The sequence below is a fragment of the Lactuca serriola genome, chromosome 1 (genome assembly GCF_051521515.1).
Source record: "Lactuca serriola cultivar US96UC23 chromosome 1, Lser_US96UC23_V15, whole genome shotgun sequence".
Lineage (NCBI taxonomy): Eukaryota > Viridiplantae > Streptophyta > Magnoliopsida > Asterales > Asteraceae > Lactuca > Lactuca serriola.
In genome coordinates, this window is record NC_136408.1 from 54,474,281 (window position 1) to 54,499,110 (window position 24,830).

Consider the following 24,830-nt stretch of genomic DNA (forward strand, 5'->3'; position numbering starts at 1 on the left):
AACACTGCTCTTGATCACTCCGATTGGGTTCAATCTATGCAAGACGAACTTAATGAATTCGAAAGAAATAAAGTTTGGCGCCTCATTCCAACTCCTCAAGATGCCTCGGTTGTTGGTCTCAAATGGGTCTTTAGAAATAAGATGGACAAGGAAGGCAATGTGATAAGGAACAAAGCTCGACTAGTGGTGAAAGGATACTGCCAGGAGGAAGGAATCGACTATGAGGAAACTTTTGCTCTTGTGGCTAGGCTGGAATCTGTTCGAATATTTCTTGCCTATGCTGCACACAAGAACTTTGAGGTCTACCAAATGGACGTAAAGTGTGCATTTCTAAATGGAGAACTCGAAGAAACGGTGTACGTGGAGCAACCTCCTGGATTCGTCAATGAAAAATATCCCAATCACTGTTATATTCTGGACAAAGCGGTATATGGACTGAAACAAGCACCGAGGGCCTGGTATGAAACGCTAACCAAGTTTTCAAAGATGTCCAAATTCAAACAAGGTTCGGTTGACCCAACCTTCTTTCGTAAGAAGGAAGGTAACCACCTTATGATTGTTCAAATCTATGTCGATGATATCATCTTTGGCTCAACGAATCCTAGCTTAACGGCTGAATTCAGAAAGCTGATGGAGACTAAATTTGAAATGAGCTCAATGGGTCCAATTAACTTTTTTCTTGGTTTAAATATTAGACAGGGACCCGACGGCATCTTTATTAACCAGGAAGTTTACACCAAGACTCTCCTTGCGAAATTCGACATGATGGGAGACTCAAAGGTTAAAGTTCCAATGGCGTTCAGCACCAAGCTCACTCCATCCTTGGATAAGCCAACAGTCGATATTTCGCTATATCGCCAAATGATCGGTTCTTTAATGTACCTTACTGCTAGCAGGCCTGATATAATGTTTTCTGTTTGTTACTGTGCTAGATTTCAGGCAAATCCTCGTAAACCTCACATGCTTGCAGTGAAGAACATACTCCGGTATCTCAAGCGAACTACCTCTCTCGGCTTATGGTATCCATCCAATTCAGGTTTCTTCGTTCAAGCCTATTCAGATGCAGACCTTGGAGGTTGTGGACTAGACAGGAAAAGCACCACTGGAGGCTGCCAATTCCTTGACGGGAAGTTGGTTAGTTGGCAATCAAAGAAACAGACCTGTGTATCTCTGTCTACCGCTGAAGCAGAATACATCGCAGCTGCCTCCTATACATCTCAAGTGATTTGGATCCAAAGCCAGCTCCGGGACTATGGACTCAATATGAAAAAGATCCCACTATATTGCGACTCTGAAAGTGCAATTAGGATCTGTCATAACCCAGTGCAACACTCGAAGACCAAGCACATAACACTGAGGTATCACTTCATTAAGGATCATGTGGAAGATGGGAATGTCGAAATTCACTTTGTTCGAACCACTGATCAACTGGCTGACATCTTCACCAAAGCTCTTCCTGAAGCATCTTTCAACAAAATACTACAAGGGCTAGGTATGATGGAATTGGAGTCAGTACCAAAAATTACCTCTCAAGATCAAAAGTAAGAAGCGAAATAGACCGAACGTTCGGGTTTGGGTCTTGTGCTCATGTACCGAAATGAACCGAACGCTCGGGTTCGGTTGTATCATCTGATCTTCGCTTATCACTCAAAGGTAATTTCTTTTGGTTGTAGATCTTATGTATAACTTTTCCAAATTCATTTATCTTATTGTCAAAGTTATTTTCTTTTTCAAACCTATTTTCTTTGGCAACCGAAATAAACCGAACGCTCGGGTTCGGTTCCAAAGTTTTTCTCAAACGAAATAGACCGAACGCTCGGGTTCGGTTCCAACATTTTTTTTGTATAATTTTTTTTATGTCTTATTTTTTATTTTATTTAATCAAAAATTCCAAAAACCAATTTTTTTTAATTCAATTTTTTTTATATAAATTCAAAAACTCCAAAACAATTCTTTATTGGCTCTTATTTATTTTTTTTGTCTACTTGTGGGGAAATCATTTCACTAGCTAAATGTCCCTAGAAGCATGCTGTTGTATGTGTCCAAAGCCTCATCTGATTCTGAATAATAGTCTTACTGACTTGGTACAAACAAACCTTGTCTTCCCAATTAGCCTATCATATTTATTCTAATCATGAGCTACCTAACTCTCTTCTCACATGAGATAAGAGTTTTCTGCTTGGTCCTATTTTTTATAGCAAAGGTACTTTGGTTTCTTTATACCATCTACATCATTTTTCTCCATCTCACTCGTTTCACAAACGTAACCCTTGAAACTCTCAGACATTACCACTAAGGTTTATGGTTGCACAATTTCTGTGTTCATGATCTTAGCTTCGTGTCACTACGTGCTAAGTGAAACCCAAAATTCAATACCCATTATGTATTGACGGTGAACAATTAATTTGCTCAAGCTTTCACTAATGAATTGACGAACGTACAACATGAAATCTCTATTTTTTTCTAAGTGATTCCTATGAAATTGTTATGTTCAATAACATTTCTTCCCTTGGGATCCAGTTTTATTTTTTTTGAGATTTCACACATATATTAGTTTATCTTGCCAATTAAATTATCTCCAACCTACTTGTTCAACAGACTACATTAGTCTCACAAGTACTTCGTTCGATTTCTGTCTTATATCAAGATTAGAAACTCTGAATCGAAGCGAAAGCTACCCTCATAAGCCTAATTAAAAGAAGCCTTTCAACACTTCTTAATAAGTGTCTGATCGTTATTCAACGGGAAACCACACAAACACTTTAAAGTCTCTCTTGACTTTGAAGGAAGAGATTCGTGCCCGGGATCCACTGCTTCGTGTCTTTATTGACATCACATCATCCTTCAAAAGTGTTGCTTTATTTCTTTTTCTTTTACACACTCAGCACGAAAATCTTTTTGATTTTCCAAAATTCTGGTTTCATTAATTCTAAGGAATTTTAATTGGGTTGGCTATTATCAAAAGTTGTGGTTAATATTGATCCACATGGCGATTTTATTTTACAGATGTCGTTTCATTCTAAAGGGATAAGATGACAAAATGATTTCAAACGGTGGGAGTCCAATCGATTTGATTTCAAACGGCGCAACAGGGAACCGCGTGCGAATAGGAACCGTTTCATATCCAAACGGTGCCTGATGGGAAGGCGTGTAATTAAGGACTGACACTCTCTCTCATGCGTGATCATCGCCAGCGCCAACTGTCACGCATCAGTCACTTCCGAAAACTCTTCGTTTTTCGATAGAAGATTTGGAAAGATTTTTCTCTCTCCTTTACCCTCACTATAAAAGGCAGTGTAAACCACCATTTACCTCTTTACCGTGCCTATATTTCCAGAGAGCTAGAAATCCTTCAACCTTCACTGTTCATCATCTCTTCAACTTTCTTCAAAACAATGGCAGATTCTTCTTCAGTCCACGCAACATCCCACATCTTGCCCATTCGCCCACAACAAAGCTTGATCATCGATTTAACCCCTCATTTGTACGACGCATTCATGGTCCCCATTATCGAATGCCTGAAGTTTTCTCCAATCGCTCCTGCACTTACCAGGGCTGAATCAGTTCCAATGGAGTTCCTTTCACAAATCTTTGCCACTGCTCACTACGACAAGGTCGTCGACAAAATCTTCTTCGATGTATTTCAGCACAAGCCTTCGATTTCAAAGCAGCGGTTTTGCTCGTTGTTAGGGTTTGACGCGGATTCTTCCAAGGTCAATCCGGAATCAATCCCCATGGGTCATCTGTTCAACATGTTCTACAACATGGGATACACGGAGGTGCTTACTGCAGTGACAAAATTCAAGAAGTCGTGCCTACCTCCACAGTGGAAAGGTATGTTCACTGTTTTGTTCAAAGGTTTATCTGAACGAAGTGTCGGGTCTGATGGAGCCAGTCGTTTATTTCTCTCCATCATGTATGGGATCTACAATGGCATCAACATGGACTACGGGTCAGTTCTTGGCAACAACTAATTCAGAGTCTCTCCTCCATTTCCAGACACTCAGAGATCTCGTATGCTCGGTTCTGGACCATTATCACGAAATGGGTGATGGACAAGTACCACGTCCCCATTGTCGTTGGTGCTCCAATGTCTTCGATTGGTACCTTCCATACCGCGAAGATCATTGTGTCGGATGCTTCTAAGTTTCCCTTCAACGGTTCTATCCCGGAAACCATGTATGGGGATGTTCCTGCTGATAGCCAGATCATTCAAACATATAAGGAGTTCAGACGTTCTGGTCCGAGGGATCTTACTCCGGAGATGCTGAAATCAATTCATGACGCCACCAAGCCTGCTCCAAGAGGCAAGAAGGCTGATAAGGGAAAACAGGTGGCCAAGGGAGCAAAAGGCTCGTCTCCAAAGAAGAGGAAACCCACCAGGGCTGCTCAATCTCCACAGCAGAAGAGGAGAAAAACCCAACCAAGGCGAAAGCTGATTATCGCTTCCTCCTCAAGCGAGTCTGAGGGTGAGAGTTCTGATTCTGAAGGCTCTCAACGTGGTAACACTCCACCACCATCTCCAACACCTGAAGTTCATGTCTCTTCTTCTTCTATTTCCTCTCCACCTAAAACCATTCCTATTTCTATTCCCCCCATAACTTCCACTACTCAAATACCACCTACTTCTATCCCAATACCATCACCAATTTTCACCGAAGCAACCACAACCACCACTGCAGATGTTAGAACCAACGTATCTGATACGGGGGTTCATACTGACGCACCAAAATCCACCCCAGCACCCGAATCCACACCTACACCCAAACCTACCCATAATATCGAACCACCAACTTCACCACCACCATCTTCTCCTGGTCACGCATCAGAGGAAGACGAAACACTCCTTGGCGAGGAAAATATGACTTTTGACTCGGTCTACTATAGCCCGTTTCAAATGCAAAGTGATGACGATGATGACGCTCCTGTCACCAAAAGGCATCTCCAGGAGCTCCATGACAAAATTGACTCACTCATCGCCTCCTCTTCCACTTCTCAGTCATCCCTATCTGAAGCTGCAGTTCAGAAAATTGTTGATGCTTTCTCCAAAGCTCAGCAAGCTTCACTTGATTCAGCCACCACCGCCATAGATGCCTCCACCAAAGCCTGTCAGGCTGCGACCGAAAAAGTCGATAAACTATTCACTGATGCTTCTTCCCTGTTAAAGTCTTTACAGGAGAGTGCCAACGCTGCCAAGACTACGCTGGAACCTATTGTCCACCAGCTGGCAACATCAGTCGCAACTGAGTTGAAGTCCTTCGCTTCTCTTCGTCAAACAATTTCTGACGACAACTCAGCTTTCTGAACAACCATTGAAGAGCGTTTCTCCAAGCTTCAAGAAGATTTGGCTGCCGAGAACACTCTCATGGACGTTCTTGCAAAGAAGACTACCGCTCTGAAGGTCAAGAGCATTCAACTCTCCAACTCTCAACAGGAGATTGAATCTCTTCGATCTGAAAGAGAAGTAATAAAATCGTGTGTTTCGGATGTCCACTCTGCTATCTCAAACATCCTAAAAGCACATGATCCAATTCTCAACTACACTGTGAGGCGTGACCTTGCAGAGAAGCTCGCTCCCGCCCTCGCCCTACTCAGCCAAATTGAAGGGCTCCTTGATTTCGTGTCCATTCCAAAACAAGGGGGAGAGAAGGAAACAATGTCTCAACCACCTCCTACTTCAGCAACTCACACAACCGAACCTCCTCCAGTAGGCCAAGCCTCCGGTTCTGGTGTGAAAGACAAAGGCAAAAACATTGCTGAGGAGAGTGAAGATGATGATAAAGAGACAATTGCCGACATTCTCAAGCGGCAAAGTCGAAACAACGAGGCTGACATCAGTGCTCGTGTGGCAAGAGAGGCTGAAGAAGCCGAACGTAAATAGAAGGAAGCCCACGACCTTCTTGAGAGCAGGAAAACTTTGTTTCCTTCCTGGACTCTTGAGAGGCTGATTAAGGAAGCCATCGACACACCAAGTATCTTGTGGCTGGAACCTGTGATCTCTTTAGATTGTTCCAACACTGTCGACTCACAGTTCGACATGCCACTGACCCGAAAGGCGTTTATCTTTCATGCCTTTGACAACGTTGCAGAGTTCCCTCATCCTCATCCACAGGTTGATCGGGACTAATCAATTTCTATCTGAAGGCTGCTCAACCCCAATATCAGACTTGGAGCGCTCAGAAAATTGTCAACGTTCGGGTCTTGAAGCCGTACAGTGAAGGTAACTTCATCAACGTTCGGTTCAAGGTACTTCGGGGATCTGCCAAAACCAAACATGCTATTTCCCTTGCAGATCTTCCCAACCTTAATCCCCATAATTAGATTATCTTGCACAATATCCTCCTCACCAATGAAGCTGAATACGGTCCGATCATCGACCATTTCAAGAGGATGCTCGTGTGCTACATCATGGAAGTTGCATTGATGGATCAGGAGATTGCGAACGTATTTAAGAAGAAACCTACAATATCTCCTGTTGGCTCTGCCAGTGATCTCAACCTAATGCAGATGGGGAAAATTGACTCGAAGAGGAACTCGGTCATGTTTACCAGGAACGAAGGACAGAAATCTCTTTTCGCCTTGGCAGACAAACATCTATACACCACTGCCTGTTTGGAGCACGTTTTAGGGATCATCCACAGATGCAAGCAGAACACAGCGGACGATGTCAAGTACTTTGATGATATGATTCAATGGTACATTCGGTTCAGACAGACTATTCTTGCTCTTATCACACGTCTGTTTGATACTATCAAGAAGGCTCCCGCTGCTGGCCCAAGCAAGAAGAACAAGTAGTCTCGCTCCAATTTGACGCAAAGGGGGAGATTGTTGGGTCGTGTTTTGTGTTATGTATTGCGTCCATTGGGCTCGTTAGCTAGTCCATTATGTATCTCCGGTATGGGCCTGTTCATCCGTGAGTTTAGTAGGGTTTAGTTTATATATAGGTGCTTGCATGCTCCTAGAAGGTAATGATAGAATAGAACGATCAGAGAGTTATTATTCAGCAAGTTTATTGTTATCGTTCTTGTAACCCTAGAATCCTCTACAGTGGAAGTTCTTAGTCGAGCTCTGGTAAGGATTGTTTGATCTAATCATTCGACACATCTTGATCTATACTTGTGTTATTTACTTTTTTTACTTCATCGCATTACCTGTTAAGAAGATCTAATCGATCATCAAGTTAATTAATAACTTATCAAAAGTTTTTTTACCAAAAGTATTTTTTTTACATCAGCTTTCATCACATGTTATATTCATATATACATAAAATATGTATGACCTATTGTCATCTGTTATATTCATATAGGAATAACACATTTATCAAATTTTTGTTACAGTTAATTTGTTATTAATATATGAATAAGTAGTATGTTAATAAAATACGAAGTTTTTTGAAATTCAAACTACTTATTCATATATGAATAACAAATGAACTATAACAAAATTCTAATATATATATATATATATATATATATATATATATATATATATATATATATATATATATATATATTATTCACATAAGAATATAACTTGTAATCACATATGAATAAAAATATATTTTAGGTAAGAAAAAGCTCTATTATATGATATATGATACTTAAGCTATAAAAAAAATTAAATATATATTTTATTCATAAGTTAATAATAAATGTACTGTAATAAAAATTTAATTCATTTATGAATAACGATAGTTGAAACTATAAAAAAAATATTAAAAGTATATCAATATGGATGTCTATTTATAGAGAATAAAAAATTGTGGATGTTGATATATTTAAAATCTATTTTTGTTAAAAATAACTTATTGAAATAAAAAAATAAATAAATAAAAAGACAACATAACAAAAAAAAGTTGTATGTATACATTAAGGTAATGATTTGTATATTTTAAAGAAACATATTACAACTTTGAAAACCACATGTGCATTCATTTCCTTATTATGTCGTTATGATGGAGAGTTTTGCGATAAAAATAAACGATTGGCTGAAAATAATTCTCATATTATCAACCATTATTATTTTCTCAAGTAAACTTATATATATATATATATATATATATATATATATATATATATATATATATATATATATATATATATATATATATATATACACTTTTAGTGTGGATCCAGTGAGAACTCAAAAAATAGTGAGGATAATTCTCTACCATCCACTTCGTCAATGACACAAACGTCAAACCCAATATTTGAATGTGACGTGTTCGCGTGCGACACACGTCCATGATAATTAGTACATACTCAATAATATAATCGTGTGCATTGAACGTCTATGAAACATTATTTATGTGGGTTCTATTATTTATTTTCGTTTTTTATGTTTTTTTTAATTTCCATTTTTTAACATATATGTACTTGGTTTTCAGGTTTTTTATTTTATTTTTTGTTTTTTCGATATTTTTTTGTTTTTTTATTTAAAAAATTTATGTTTTTTCTAATGTATTTACTACATATTTGAAGTTATTAGTGTTTTTTTACTTTTATTTTTATTATTTTTATTTTTTAAAACTAAATATCGGTTCGAGTTTTAATATTTAACAGTTATAAATGTTTTAAAAAAAATATCAAGCTTCATAATATTTTTCTTTCATATTATTTTTTTATCATAAAAGTTTGAATCAAATTATTTTGAATCATAGTATTTTCGATTATATCATTTTTGAACCATATGATTTTGGATAAATAATATATTCAATTAACTAAAGTTTTTGTTCAAAAAACAAATTTTGAATCATTATATATTACAAATCATTTAATTTTAAATCACAAAAAAATATAATTAATGATCATAAATTATTTTAATCAAAATATTTTTAGATCATAACAATTTAAGGATAATAAACATGTTGAATTATAATATTTTTTTTAAATCATAAATATTTTGAATCGTCTCATTTTTTATTATATTATGTTCAACATTTAAAAAAATAAATAAATAAATAAATAATAAACCCTTAACATTTGACGGAAAATACCAAAATATTGCATATAATTACAAAAATGTCATATCATATCATATCGTAAGATTTTAACGATAAATAAAATTAAATCTTTACTTTTTTTTTCAATCCTACAACAAAGATTTGTGTTCATAATCCTCACTAATTTTTGAGGAATTATCCGAGCCTAATTCTTAGACTTTCTTAAACCACCAACCTAAATTACACCGCATAATGCATGTCATCAATATTTCCAAATAAGAACCAATCCACTATACGATACTTCTGGACAATCCTAGTATTGAGTCCAGACTATATAAAAATGAAACCGACTAAAACTATCACATGATTGGAGTTTAATTTGAGTATGACATGTCACAACTTTAGAGAAGCTAATTAATTCATTTTATTAAAAAAATTATATATAATGTAATATGTAATGTTATTATTTAGGGATAGAAGGAGTACATCTTTTTCACATCTTATATCCATTTCTCACTTCATTCTATTCTTCACTTCCTAACACATATGAACATTCGTCCATCACATACATTCCAACTCCAATTCCATAACACATGGAAATTCATACATCACATACATTCCAACTCCAATTCCATAACACATAGAAATTCATCCATCACATTCGATTCTAACGTATATAATTTATTTACTTGTTTATTTTTATATATTTAATAATTTTGAGTTAAAAAAATAAAGTTAAAACAAAAATTAACATGCATTGGATTATAGCATAAACTATTATGAATGGTAAATAAAATGATAAAAAGACAATTGGCACTACCACCTTTTGTTCAAAATCATTTTGCATACAACCACCCATTAAATAGTCTCGACTCCGCCCATTTTTATAAACATATTAATATCTCACAATTTATATTGGAAATGTTTTGTGCGACTTGATTCTTAGTACTTTGAACGAATTGTATGATATAAATAATGAGTTTTTTATGTAATCAAAGGTATGATAGAATTAGTTATATTAATTGTTTGTAGTGGCGGACGCAGAATGTTTTAATAGGGATGTCACTCGTACTTCAAGCCAGTGCACATAATAGAAAAAAAAAATTACACTACATGCCGGAAATTGAGCAGTGGTCCGGGACCCCCCGGGCTCTACTAAGGCCTGCCCCTGATTGTTTGATGCTATAATTTATTTGTTTTATAATTTAAAAGGGTCTTAAGAGATGTATTGGAATTGTTTTGCTGGAATAACTTAATTTTTTTGTTTAGAAAAAATGTTTATTAAATTGTGATGTTAAAATAGAGTTTTAAATAAAATATTTGAAGTAGTTTAGCTGGTATAATAACATAATTCTGATTATACATATACAATGATCAAAAAAAAATATTTGACATAAAATTAATATAATAACATTAAAAAATATACATATTCAACTCCATGATTAGCTAAAAATAACTGTTATAAAATCAAATGTTCAACCAAAAATAGTAATAACATAGATTTATCAATTACAAAAAATGATGACAATAATGTGAAATAAGAAAAAACATTATAAATGGTTCCTGCGGTTTTTCTAGATCTGAAGTTTAGTCTCTGTATTTTAAAAACATCATAGATGGTACCCGTGCGTTCAAAACTTTTGATAATTTGTCATTATTAACTCAGTTAATTTTTGTCCGTTAACTAACGAGCATTTTCTTCATTTCACTAGCACAGAGGACTATTTATGATGTTTTCACTTATTTTTAAATTAAAATGAAAAATTATGAAAAAATATGCAAATGATCTCTCTCTCTCTCTCATCGTCTTCTACCCATTCTGAAAACACACACAAGGGTTTGACTTTTATGAAAGAGGAAGGTGGCAAAAGCTTTGGCTCTATATAAGAACTTGATGTCGCCTGTTAAGCGATAAAGTGAAAGAAAAATGTACGCATTACCACTGATTCCATGATAGATTCCAACTTTTTAAGTAAACCGCGATTCCATACCACCTCTCCCACATCAATTGATGCCTTTAAAAACTCATCACTTCTAAAAAACCTAGTCAAATTAACAAACTTGAGTGTTTTAGAATATTTTTTAAGTTTATCTTTATCAAATATCAATATTTGAATACATATTGTGGCTACTTTGGTGAGGGTAAGAGCCATCCCAGGAGCACCAAGGCACCAATCAATTAAGTGGTCTGAATTACTACCTTCACTTGATCGATAGTTTCCATTAGAAAAATGCTTTTTAATCTTGTAAATAAGTGTACTCTTAACATCTTTCGATTCATCTTCAGTTAACTCCATGTCCAGTAAGACATTCATTATCCCTGCTAACCCATGGGCACCTCCCCAATACCTTTTCCCATACCACTCAAACATTAATGGACATTCACTAGTAGACATATTTCTACCAGCCTTGATAATTTCATCTTTGATTTTTCTCTACAAACATATAAAAAATCAATTCTTTTTGCAAATAGAATTTAAAGATGACAATGACAAAGCTTTACCATGTGGGTAGAGGATAAAATGTTTTCATCAAGATTCTTTTTTATGAACAAACATGCCCATAAGTAACCTGCTCTACCAAAAAATAGTTCATTTGGAAGATTTTTAGGAAGCTTTATCTGTAACCAAAAACAAAATCCAATTGGCCAAATAAACAAAACAAGATCATCACATGAAAAACTAGCTACTACCTTTTTAATTCTTGTCAAATAGCGATTAAACAAGTGACCATTGTTACTTTGTTTGGCCACGATGACACCAAGTGCAGATACACCGACTTGACCACAAATGAATGTCACAGGGTTGCAAGTGCAAAAAACTATCGAATTTATATCATCGTCGCTTAATAACAATTGTCTTGCTCAAAAACAGAGAAACAGAAAAGAATGTAACCTAAACCCAAAATAGGCAGAATCACAAGATTTAAGAATATCTTTACATAAATCAAGATTTTTCTTGTTGTGGGTAACTTTGTAAGCTTTGAAAACCATCAGAGTTGTGTCTAGGGCACCTGTGTACAGTGTGTAATCGTTTAAACGTTTCCCGGTGTTTCCCCAAGTCTCCAACACAATCTATAATGGGAACATGTGTAAATCAAAAATCAACATAAGGAAGAAAGGGAAAAAAAACATAAACTAAGGGAATAAAGAAGTAGAAAATACAATTTGTTTGAGGTAGGAGGCTGCTCGTTTGAGTTGATCGGAAAATAGGTTATAGGGAAAAGATAGAGTCTTTGTAAGGGGATTTGTGGTGGTTTCAGGTGGCGGTGGTTCTACTTCTTTAATGAACTTCGACATTTCATTTGGATGGAAATGATCCGTCATTTTGTGATGTTTTCTCTTATTGTCTGTTCTAGAGAGAGAGAGAAAGAGAGAGATAGATAGAGGGAGAGGAGAGAGAGAGAGAGAGAGAGAGAGAGAGACCATTTACATATTATTTCGTTTTTTTAAATAAGAGAAAACATCATAAATGGTCTATATGGTAGTGAAATGACGAAAATGTTTTTCAGCTAATGGACAAAACTTAACAGAGACCATTTATGATTTTTTTTTTGCAAATAAAATATATTTAAGAGAATGTCTACCTTAGTAACATTAAAAAAAATATCTTCATTGGGATTGACTTAAATTGTATTCATATATCTCTTAGTACGCTTATATATAGATCATAATCGTTACCATTAAAAAAATATCTTCATTTGGATCGACTTCAATTTTATTCATATATCTCTTAGTACACACTTATATATAGATCATCATCGTTACGAAGTGTACTTATGTCTTAACTTTCTTGATTATTGCTACTATATCCTTGATTATCAACATTAGTATCTGGTGTTGTCCTCCTCCTTGAGGTCGAGGGTTTAAGTCTCACTATGAACATAGGTGAAATAATTTAAAAGTAGTTTAGTATTTGCCGTTCAATATATATATATATATATATATATATATATATATATATATATATATATATATATAAGGTTAGGTTATTTTGTTTCTAGTAACTATTGTGTGCAAGAATGCATAGATCTGGACCATTGGATGGAATATAATCAAAGATCATGATCAGAGGGTCTATGATAGTACAATAGGGTAACATGTACCATATAATCACACAAAATTCAGCATAAGGGCATTTTAGTCAATTGAGACAAATTTAAAAAAGGAAAAGTCGAGATTTATGAGATAATTAATGATTTTGATTTTAAAAAATTGATTTTTTTTTCAAATTTTATCAATTTCAAACGTAATTTGTAAGCATAAACCGATTTTATTCTATCAGAATGTTATCTTGTTAGAATGATATTCTGTAATTCTGTCAGAAACGTATACAACTATGAACATAATATTATAAACACATATTATCAAGACCAATAAATTTTAATGAATAAAAATTTTATATAAGACGAAGTTTAATGTTTTAGAATAAGTAATTACATTCATTATTAAAGAATACAACTATGAACATAAATTACATTCATTCTTGAAATCTCTTGCAAAAAAAATATTGGCATTCTTGAAAGAATCATCATTCACTTTCTTGTTTCGTTTCTAGATGTCTTGTGTATGTTTGACCTCTAAGTCACTTCAAAATATGCTAGCATTCTATGAGATTGACATTCTGTCAGAATTGTATTGCATGAGAATGATTTTATACAAGGAGTTGCAAAAAGGAGATAAACATGAGAATGATTTTATACAACATACATTAGAATAAGTAGAATAATTTGAAGTGTTTATCAAACCAACATATTAGATTTCATTCTAACAGAATTGGAATTCGTGATTCCATTCTGGTAAAATTACCGTCATCATATTAAATACTAAGGCGATTTTGCTACTGCTACTAATTGAAGATTATTCCTTTGGTGCTTGATATTGATGAGGAAGATAAGAGATAAATTTTTCACCAATGTCTTTTTCAAATATCAAATTCTACAAGATAGAATACAAACATGATAAAGTAATTGTTTTATATGTTATCTGAAACTATTCTAAAATTCTATGTGCCTAAAGTCAGATGACTTCACCATCTTATTTTTTGATGTAGTATTAAAATTCAGCAGGTTGAGCAAGTGAATCATTGACTGAAGACTTCACCATCTTTATATGATGGATCTAAAAAAATCAAGAATATAGTATCAAATGGGTAAATAAAATTAGGGAAAATCAAACACTTACATATAGTGCTAGAACAACTTCCATGACAAAGCCCCTGAATGCAGCTCCAATAGGTTCACCGGTGGTTGAACAGATCGCAAGGAAGGGAGATCTAATCTCCGGCAGGCTTCCTTTGGTTCACTATCTCCATCTCCGTCAGCCACCAATCATGGAAAGGAAAGGAACGGAGGCAACAATGTTGTCGTCAAGTGGCAACGACGGCTGTTCCTTTTTCTATCTGACAACAATCACGCACGGAGAGAAAGACTTCGGTCCTCAATTGATCGGAGAAGAAAGAAACACAAAAACAGTCAGAAAATGGCCGATGACTCTTAATCGATCGCAAGGAAGGGCTTCAATCGGCGGTGGGAAGCTGTTGATTTTCTTCTCTGTAGTGGTGATGCTCCAGGCAGGAAACGAAGGTGAAGGGCTAGGTCAAATATATTTACTATATTTCCATAATTGTAGGATTTCAATTAAATGATTTCCTTAATTAAAAGTACAAAATATCCAAAATACCCTTTAATGATTTATTTAATTATTTATTATTTCTTGAATTTTCATTTGTGCATTTAGGCACACAATAGTTACTAGAAACATTTGACCCGAGCTATATATATATATATATATATATATATATATATATATATATATATATATATATATATAATATTATTGTTAGTCGTGTTAAAATGTTTTGCCAAATTACCAACTATCCTCTAATATAATTTTGAATCGTCATTGATGCTACCTAAATGTTACTTAGGTCATGTACTCATGTATGTGTAATTTACGTAAATATATTTAATATTAAACATCAATCCTTCCATAATCTAAGGCTGTGTTTGGCACGCCACGGCTAGCTGATAAGCTAGCTTATTTTTCGAGCTTTTTTATGTTGTCGTGTTTGGCAAGCCAAAAAGTAGCTTATAAGCTAGCATTTTGAAAAGCTACTTAGACTAGCTTTTTAGGAGTTTTTTTTTTAAATTTTCCAAATATACCCCTTAATTAATTATAGAAACAAATATTCTTAAATGTCCTTTTATGTGATTTTATATATTTCAGCTAGTTTTTCAGCTAGTTTTACCAAACATCATTTTTTATCAATTAGCTTTTCAGTTATCAGCTAGCTTTTTATTTAATAGCTAGCTTTTCAGCTATCAGCCAGCTTTTCAGCTAGTACGCCAAACTTAGCCTAAAACTCCCATTCAATAACATTTTTCAGTGACAAAGTGATCCATATAGTTATATAGTAGTTGAATCTCTCTCTCTCTCTCTCTCTCTCTCTATATATATATATATATATATATATATATATATATATATATATATATATATATATATATATATATATATTCAATAAAAAAACTATTATTAATGATTTTCCAAATAACCAAATATTTTTCAAGTTTTAGAGTGTATTTTTTATCAAAAAAAAAAACTAAAACTATCTAAATTAATAACTTCACATTGTGAATGCTAAAAAATAAATTATATATTTTTCGGATTCACCGTATGAATTCAGATTTCCGTTGTGAATCTGCACAGATTCACAATGTAAATTTGACAAAAAAAAAAAGTAAATTTTTTTATCGAATTTGGTATGAGTGGAAAAATGATAAAAAGTTATGAATTTCTTTATTTTTTTTTTTTGGATAAAAAATAAACTCTAAAAGTTGAAAAAAAATTGGTTCATTGGTTTCATGGTTAATAGTGATTCTTTATTGAACGTTTTTTTATGTCTCTCTCTCTCTCTCTGTGTGTGTGTGTGTGTGTGTATATATATATAGGGCTTGGTTAAAGTGTTTTTTACATTTATTGTGTGCTAGAATGCACCAATAGGAATTTAGTAAAATTATATTATTATTTAATTAAATAATGGTAGATATTAAAGGGTTTCCTTAATTGTATGTATATTAAATGATATTCATAATTATAATTTTCTCTTTATGGAAATTAATTAAATTCGTCATTAATGTCAGCAATAACATTCTTTCAGAATGAATTCATATCTAAGTTTTTATGTCAGCGATAACATTATTTCAGGATTCACTCACTTAAAATACAATAAAGTTGTATGGATTATGAAGAATGAGGGTGTATTCTAGTAGAATATACTCTCGCTCTCCTAGAATACACTCTTATTATTTTATATATGAATTCATTCTGAAAGAATATTATTATTGACATTAATGACGAAGTAAAGTAGTTTCCATAAAAAGGAATTATAAATTTGGATATCATTTAATATACATTTAATGTTTACTCAATTCTTATTAGTGCATTCTAGCACACAATAGATGTGAGAAACATTTGAACTTACCTATATATATATAGGCTAGGTTAATGTGTTTCTTATATTTATTGTGTACTAGAATGCATGGTTGTCAAAATCGCGATCCTATCGTAGGATCGTACGATCCTACGATCCTAGGTATGAAAAACGATCTGGATCGTAAAAAGATCGTATTTGGGGTAGGATCCCAGGTAGGATCGTAAGATCGTAGGATCGAGATCCAATCCGATCCTACCTTCCTTTGATTTTTTTTTTTTGTTTTTTTCAAATGAAAGTTTTTTACCACTTTATGTCTTTTACCCTTTACCAATTTACCATTTATCATTTTGTATTGTACCTTATGGCTAATATTTTGAAGTTTTTAGAACTTTTGAACGAAAAATTGAATGTTTGAAATATTTTTTATAATTAAAAATTATAAATTAAAATTATATTTTATTTTGTGGGATCTTAGGATCCCGATCTTGCAAACCCAAAAACGATCCTAGGTAGGATCCCGGTTTTGACAACCTTGCTAGAATGCACCAATAGAAATTTAGTAAATTAAATAATTGTTTAATTAAATAAAGATAGATATTAAATGATTTCCATAATTGTATGTAGATTAAATTATATCCATCATTGTAATTCTTTTTCTCTGCAAATTAATTCAATTTGTCATTAATGTCAGCAATAATGTTCTTTTAGAATGAATTCGCATCCAGGTTTTATGTATGGGTTCGTTTTTTGTTTCAAAACTGACTCACTTAAAATACAATAAAGTTGCATGAAATATGAAGATTCTACTTGAATACACTCTCATTCTGTTTGATACGAATTCATTCTAAAAGAATATTATTGTTGACATTAACGAAGAATTTAATTAGTTTCCATAAAAATGAATTATAAGTATATATAATTTTTCCAAAATTCTTATTGGTGTATTTTAGCACATAATAGATGTGAGAAACATTTGAATATATATATATATATATATATATATATATATATATATATATATATATATATATATATATATATATATATTCTAAAAAGTTATTAATATAAAAATTATTAGAATCAATAAAAAATAAATTTTGTCCAATGTGAAAAGAATTTATTCTTTATAAACCGTCAACTCTAATAAGATAGTCCCAAACTAGTCAGCTTTAACAAAATTTATCAGCTTCCACATTTTGTGGCAACTAAGTTTTCAATTTTAAAATTATGAAAAATAGTTATAAAATGAAGAAAGTTCCTTTTATGTTGGAAAGGGTTGCATGTATATTAAAAAAAATAAAAGAGTATTAAATGAAAGAATCCAAATAAAACCAATTTATGTAAATTTTAATAGTTAAACATATCGAGGTAATTATTATTTAATCCAAAAACAATATGATATATTCATTATTTTGATTATTCTATTCAATCATATGTTTTTTTTTTCTTTTCATTTAACAACAATTATTCAAATTGAGTTAGTTAATAATATTTATTTGTTATTATTAAGGCATGTATTTTAAGCGTAATTGATTACCGTGCTTAGGTTAAGATTTTTTATTTTTGTTTTTACTATTTTAATAATTTTTTTTAATATGTATCATTAAAACCTTTTTTAAAATAGTTACTCCAATTATAGTCAGGGTCAACAATTATAACATATTTTGAAGTAATAAAGATGAATTATTTGAATATTATGTGATTTTTTGTGCATTATAATTATTTATAATATATAATAAGTTAAGAATAAAAATAAACGTCAAAAATAAAATAATAAATAGACTCAATATCTATGAAGAAAGTTATAGTGGTCGGGACAAGGATTTCGAGGATATAAAGAACGTCGAAATCCGAGTTATAACGAAGAAGTTATGACATATCCAAGTTTCGCGACAAAGCCGACACGACACCGGGAATCGTAAAAAGTGAATTTACGATAAATTACTTTTAGCCTTAGTAATCTAAACGAAAGTTTTAGAGTACGTCTCCACCTACGCATGGACATAAAAAACGTCAAAAACGGAGCTCGTATGCAAAAATTATGATATTCCGAAGATGTAGTTGTCTGAGGGCATGACACGTGGCAGAAACCCTAGCCGCCTTAAGTCCACAACGTGAACATTAAGTCCACGACGTGAAATTAATCAAGGACACTTATTGAGGCTAGAAAAAACGTGATAAGGCTACGGGATGGCTCATGGAAGTTCACGACGTGAACTTAGGTATTTCACGACGTGGAAATGTCATCTGGACACCTTTCGAAGCTAGAATGCAGATGGCAAGCCTCCGAAGTGATTCAGCCATGCGCCACGACGAGAACATTATGTCCACGACATGAACTTGCCCAGAACACCCTATAAATAGCAAGTTCGACCCTTGTTCTTCTTACACCTAAAATTCTTACCTCTATCTCGTTTGCTGAAGGCATTTTGTGTCCCGAGCCCAACGATCACGAACCGTTGACCGTTTCTAGTTAGATTATATCCAATCACGCTACTCAAGTGAGTGCATAGTTACTTTCATCTTACACATTGATATGAAATATTTAATATACATTATGTGCTTTGTGTGAATATTATATGTGTTCTTGATATCTATGTTGGATGAACGTTTTATCCTTGTTTTAAATGATTTAAACTGTATATGTATTTTATATCTACAAATATATTGGGTAAAATATGGGTAGATAAAATAGTTGATGTGTGATGAAATAAAATGATAAGAGGCATCGATGTTTACGATGATCTAGTTATCTAGCGGAGTATAGAGGATGACCACATACTATTCTAGATAGTCCAGTGGAACGCTGGCAGACTCGCAACCTGTATGTGTTTATTTGAACTACGTGTTCACCAAGTGTACTCCATCCCCCTCATGGTTGCCTTATTTGACATAAATTTTTATGGAATCCCCTGAGCAGTGTTGTCCACCCCGATGAAAATCCTTAGGCTAGGTCCCTTATAATAGATGATTTAGGGACATAAAGTGAGGATAACGGGAACGGGTAATCGGGTTGATTGATTTGATGAAATTAATGAATTTAATTATTATGGGCTGAAAACCTTATGTGCTCACCAGACTCACAAGCCTGACCCACTTAGTTTTCTCGTATACAGCTAGTGGCAAGAGAGCACAGGAGTGATGATCTGATGAGAGATATAGATATTATAAGGCCTATGTTGTTTATGTTTATGCTTTTGATCTGTATTAACAATGATATCCCGAGGTTTTTAATATAATACATTTCTTCATAAATGCTTTAATAAATTCTTTATATCATATTTTTGGGAACAAATTCCGCAATATATTTCTTTAAAAATATACTCTGATTTTCAAATAAAGCATAAACAAATTGGTCTTTTATGGACGGGAAATTGGGGATGTCACATCTAGACCAACTACATACAATAGTGTCAAGAGGTGGGCTTTTAATCTGACCAGTCAAGAAATCCGCTAAGGCACTATGGTCCAGAAAGATGACCTTCTAAAGTCTGGAAACAGCAAGAGGAAGTTTGATGATAACTCATAACAACCACTAAAGAGAAAACAATACTTAGGGAAAGTTTACCAAGCAAACATCCCATTACCCACTCCACTAAGACAATATGTTGGAGATCTTCCATTATGTAGGAAGTGCAACTATCACTATGAAGGTGCATGTAGAAAGCTAATATGTAACAATCGTGGTAGGAAGGGCCACACTACTAAGTCCTGTAGGAGCCCAACCCATGCCACAAACTCGAGAACTAGAAATCACAACTACCATGAATATGGAGAAATTGACCACTTCAAAAGAGACTGGCCTAGATTGACAAATCAAACGGGTAACGCTCGAGGAAGAGAATTTTTCATTGGAACAAATAACACTACCCATAACCCAGTCCTAGAAATTTGTACGTCCTCACTAAATAACTTTCGTATAAACTAAAATGACGATATAGTTTTGTGAACACTATATTTAAACACTCGTTAAGACACAAAACTGATAAAAGCTAAGAAACACATGTTATTAATTATTAGGAGGATACGTAAAATTAAATAGTTTTAGAAAATGTGATTTAGCTCTATTGCGCAACTCTCGTCTGAGTCCAACCATAATATGGAGAAATCATATGGTCGAAAAACTATGTAATTTTAGCAGCATGTAACAGTATTCCCTAGATTATTAGATAACATTAAGTAGAACTCGAAGTAATACTATGAATCCCTCAAGAATTCTAGAATGAATTGTTTCGAAAAACCCTTCAAAATATCATAGGGATTCGATATCTATTGACTCTATGTTCCAGTAAGTACTTGACTGATGTCACTACCACTCAATGTTCCAGTAAGTACTTGACTGATATCAACACTCCTCTATGTTCCAGTAAGTACTTGACTGATGTCTCTACCATTCTATGTTCCATAAAGTACTTTTTCAAGGGCAATATCACTACCACTGTGTATCGGAAAGTACTTGTCTGATGACACTCTCATTATCTTTCATAACAAAAAGTCGGTTCTAAAACTTCACTTCGAAGGTAAACCCTAGGGAGTCAATTACTCTCTATAAAACTAAACCATAAGGATGAACATAGTACTTAGTTATTACTAATATATATATATATATATATATATATATATATATATATATATAAGTATAATTACAACAATAACAGATATTAATATAAATCCAAAATTCACTAAAATTCTCCCAATAATGCATCCGCGTTTGGCACTACAAATTGAATTTCGGGGACGGAATTCCTTAAACTGGGGGACAATGTAACAATTGCGAAAATTGTTACAGCTCATTAATTACCAAAGGTAACAAGCATCAAGTATAATAGAGTTAATACGTAATATTTATCAAACTATGACACATACAGGTTTCGTATAAGAAAAATCAACCGAATCATCCGTAAATTGTAAAAATTAGTGCGTCGATATATATATATATATATATATATATATATATATATATATATATATATATATATTGAAAGTACACGCCAACACGATCCCAAAAATATAAAATTTGTAGATATCCGACTTCGTATGAATTATGTATGAATTTTAGAAGATATAAAAATCAACCGCACATAAAAAATTTCAATGTCAAAAAGCTATGAAGAGAATGGTTTACTTTTAACTAAAGTCACCAAAAGAAGAAGCCTAGTACTCCTCGAAATAAGAATTTTAAGAAAAAGAACACCAAAATCGGAGTTTGTATGAGAGAGATATGATTTTCGCAAAATCGTTTAAATCATATAAAAATAAGCGATAAAAATAAAGTTAGAATTAGACAATGCAACTTAAAGGAAAGTTGCAGTACTTGTCGAGGGCTACGTGTGGATATAAAGAATGTCAAAAACAGAGCTCGTATGAGGAAGTTATGGATTTTACAAAATTAGCGTTTTGCGCAGCACGTAGTGTGCGCCGAGTGCACGACATGCAATTCCAGAAGCTTCTAGAAGACTACGTGGACCACTAGAAAGCTGACACGTGACACCCTAAACACCACCCATTTTCACGACGCACCGGGTGCACTCCAAAAATGTTGCCTATAAGTTTAGTTGTATCCTTCCCTCACTCCTCACTTAATTCTCCTTTCTTTCTCTCATTCTACTTTGGAAATTTGCTATAGAATCCTTAAGAAATTTATTTTTAAAGTTTTATTTTATTAATATCGTTATCCCCTCGAGTCCGGCCGATCCCGAGCGACTCCCGAGTTCCAGACTTCTCGAATTCTACCCTGCATCAACGGTTTCATGCTTCAAGGGTGAGTTTACGGTCCCATTTTCCAAACCTTTTCAAGGGGGGGGGGGATACATGTCTAAAATGAAACTTTACATGGTTAATACTAGTTGTAGTTAGATAATTATGTTCGTAACATTATGATAGTATTATGTCTGGTAGATACTCTGCCCAACTTTTAAAAATAATATATTATGTCTGGTTGTTATACGACCTCGTACTGATACAAAACATCATACCTAGTTGTTACACTGGCCAATTGCAAGGAAACATCGATACTTTTGTAGTTAATATAGCCAAATTTCTAGGGTAACTTAGTACATATCCTTTGTTTTGGCCAAATCTCTCGGATAGCATTATACCTAGTTGTCACTCTGGCCAACTCTCTTGGAAAATACTATACCTAGTCATTATTCAGCTAAATACTCATAGATAATATTTACACTATGTCGTCATTATACTCAAACGGATAATAATAATAATATATTATGTTGTCACTATGCTAAACTCAAAAATAATAATAATAATATATGATTTAGTCACTACGCTAATAATAGTAGTATATTATGTCGTCACCACGCTCAACTCGAACGGATAATAGTAGTATATTATGACATCACTACGTTAGACTCAATCGGATAATAGTAATATATTATGTCATCACTATGCTCCACTCAAATGGATTATAATGGTATATTATGTCGTCACCACGCTCCACTCAACCGGATAATAGTAGTATATTATGTCGTCATTATGCTCGATTCAAACGGATAATAGTGGTATATTATACTGTCACTACACCCGATTTCAAATGGATAACTGTAGTATGTTATGCTGTCACTCAACTCGAATAATGATTATATTACCACTCCAATAATTGGATTTACTAAGAATGTCTATTTAAATATAACTATATATTAATTATAATTATATAATAAAGCATTGAGACTCCATTCATGTCATAAGTATATAGTTATATAAGAAAAGGTTGGAATGTATCCAAGTAACCTACATTGAGGTCATTCTCAGTTAGTCTCCTATTTAAAGCACTCATTTCCTCCAGTATACCCTTTAGATATGGATGCACTAATAGAATATAAGATAAATGAGAATTACAAAAACCCTAGTACCTAGGAATAGTAGAACACTATTTTCAAAGATTCATAATACTTTCATAGCATAATAAAGTTATATACAAAAAGTATTTTCAAAGAGTAATATACAAAACTTGTGAATTCATCCACATTATGTTGACCCCTAAAAAACTACATGTATTCCTAGGAAACCGAGCGATGGAAGATTGCACCTCTGGAAGCTGTGGTTGATCGACGAAGCTACCAAAGACTAGTTATCATTATAGTTATGCCTAACTGTCAAGACACATTTCGTATTAGAGTTTATGGTATTACAAAAACATATTCTGATGTAACATTTTTATCCATAATAGAAGTGATATTTGTGTTATATATATTGTTTTGTACTGTTCAATGTATGTTCAATAATCTGTGATCCAACATCCTAACGCTGCACCGCCGGCCAAGGGTGTGATAACATACAAACCACTGCCTTTTTCCCCATTCAACCACTATAAAAATGATTTCGATAATAAGTTAGATCGATTTAAATGCTTCTACATTTTTTGGTTTCAATCGGTGTCGATATGATTATATGATTTCCTTTGTGGACAAGAAGATTCTTTATTGCAGAACATTAAAAGGAAAGACAACATTAAAAGGAGAAGCGAGAACCGTGATTCCATCATCCATGTATCGTTTTGCACATCAAACGTTCTTGATGTTGCTTTTTGTTTTTTGTATAAGATTTTGCTGCCTGATTCTTTGGTTGATGCTTTCTAGATAGTGAAACAAAAAGTGGAGGCAAGTATTTTGGGTGAAAAAATCTCAAACCATGGTGACCCCTTTTGTATTTTCCTTTACTTCTTATTATGATCATATTGTAGGATATAAATTGTAGGATTATTCTAATTCTATTTTTTTTACAGGTAAACTTGGAGTTGCTTGAGTTTTAAATGTGCATTACAAATTGATGGTAAGCATGATTTGTTAGCATTACATATTTTTCATCCTGTGTGTTGGGGTGGTTTTAGAACCGATGAGTTCAATTTCTTCATTCTTTTGTGATACAATTCTATAGATTATGTTCATTAATTGGGAAAATTTTGACAGCAAAATGAGTTGATGCTACAAGGAAAATAAGGGAGATGCAGATGACTTTCTAAAAATCTCCATTTTTGTTCGGTGAGAGAAAGTGGAAGAAGCAAAACTAGGTAACAAAATGGATGAAAATAGATGTTTTGGTGGTGAAAACCATACTATGGGAAATAGATATCATTGCCAAAGAACACATCAAATTGTGCAACTTGTTTTCTCATTCGAGTACAAATGTTACATTTGGATCTAAGACTTTTTTTGGCAAATTTTATTCATTATGTAGGCAAACAATTTTGGATTTGCACATAAGATTGCATGTCAAATTTGATCAAATTCTTTCTATTTGTTCTATTCATCTCTTTCATTCTATTCAATTTTGGTTATGTTAGGAGTTATGGTCCTCATGATCTACATTCTCGATTCTATTGAACATGTGACATTGTACTTTGGTATTTTCTTTGAAAATAACTATACAAATTTATTTTGATGGAATAAATAGCAATCTATTTTGGTTTAAAACTAAAGTATAATGTTATCTACTGACAA

The 24,830-nt window shown here is 33.2% G+C and overlaps 1 pseudogene; it reads right to left on the minus strand.

Moving 5' to 3' along the window:
• Window positions 1-10,741: 10,741 nt before the first annotated feature.
• Window positions 10,742-12,266, minus strand: LOC145055151 (lanC-like protein GCR2; annotated as a pseudogene).
• Window positions 12,267-24,830: the final 12,564 nt, after the last annotated feature.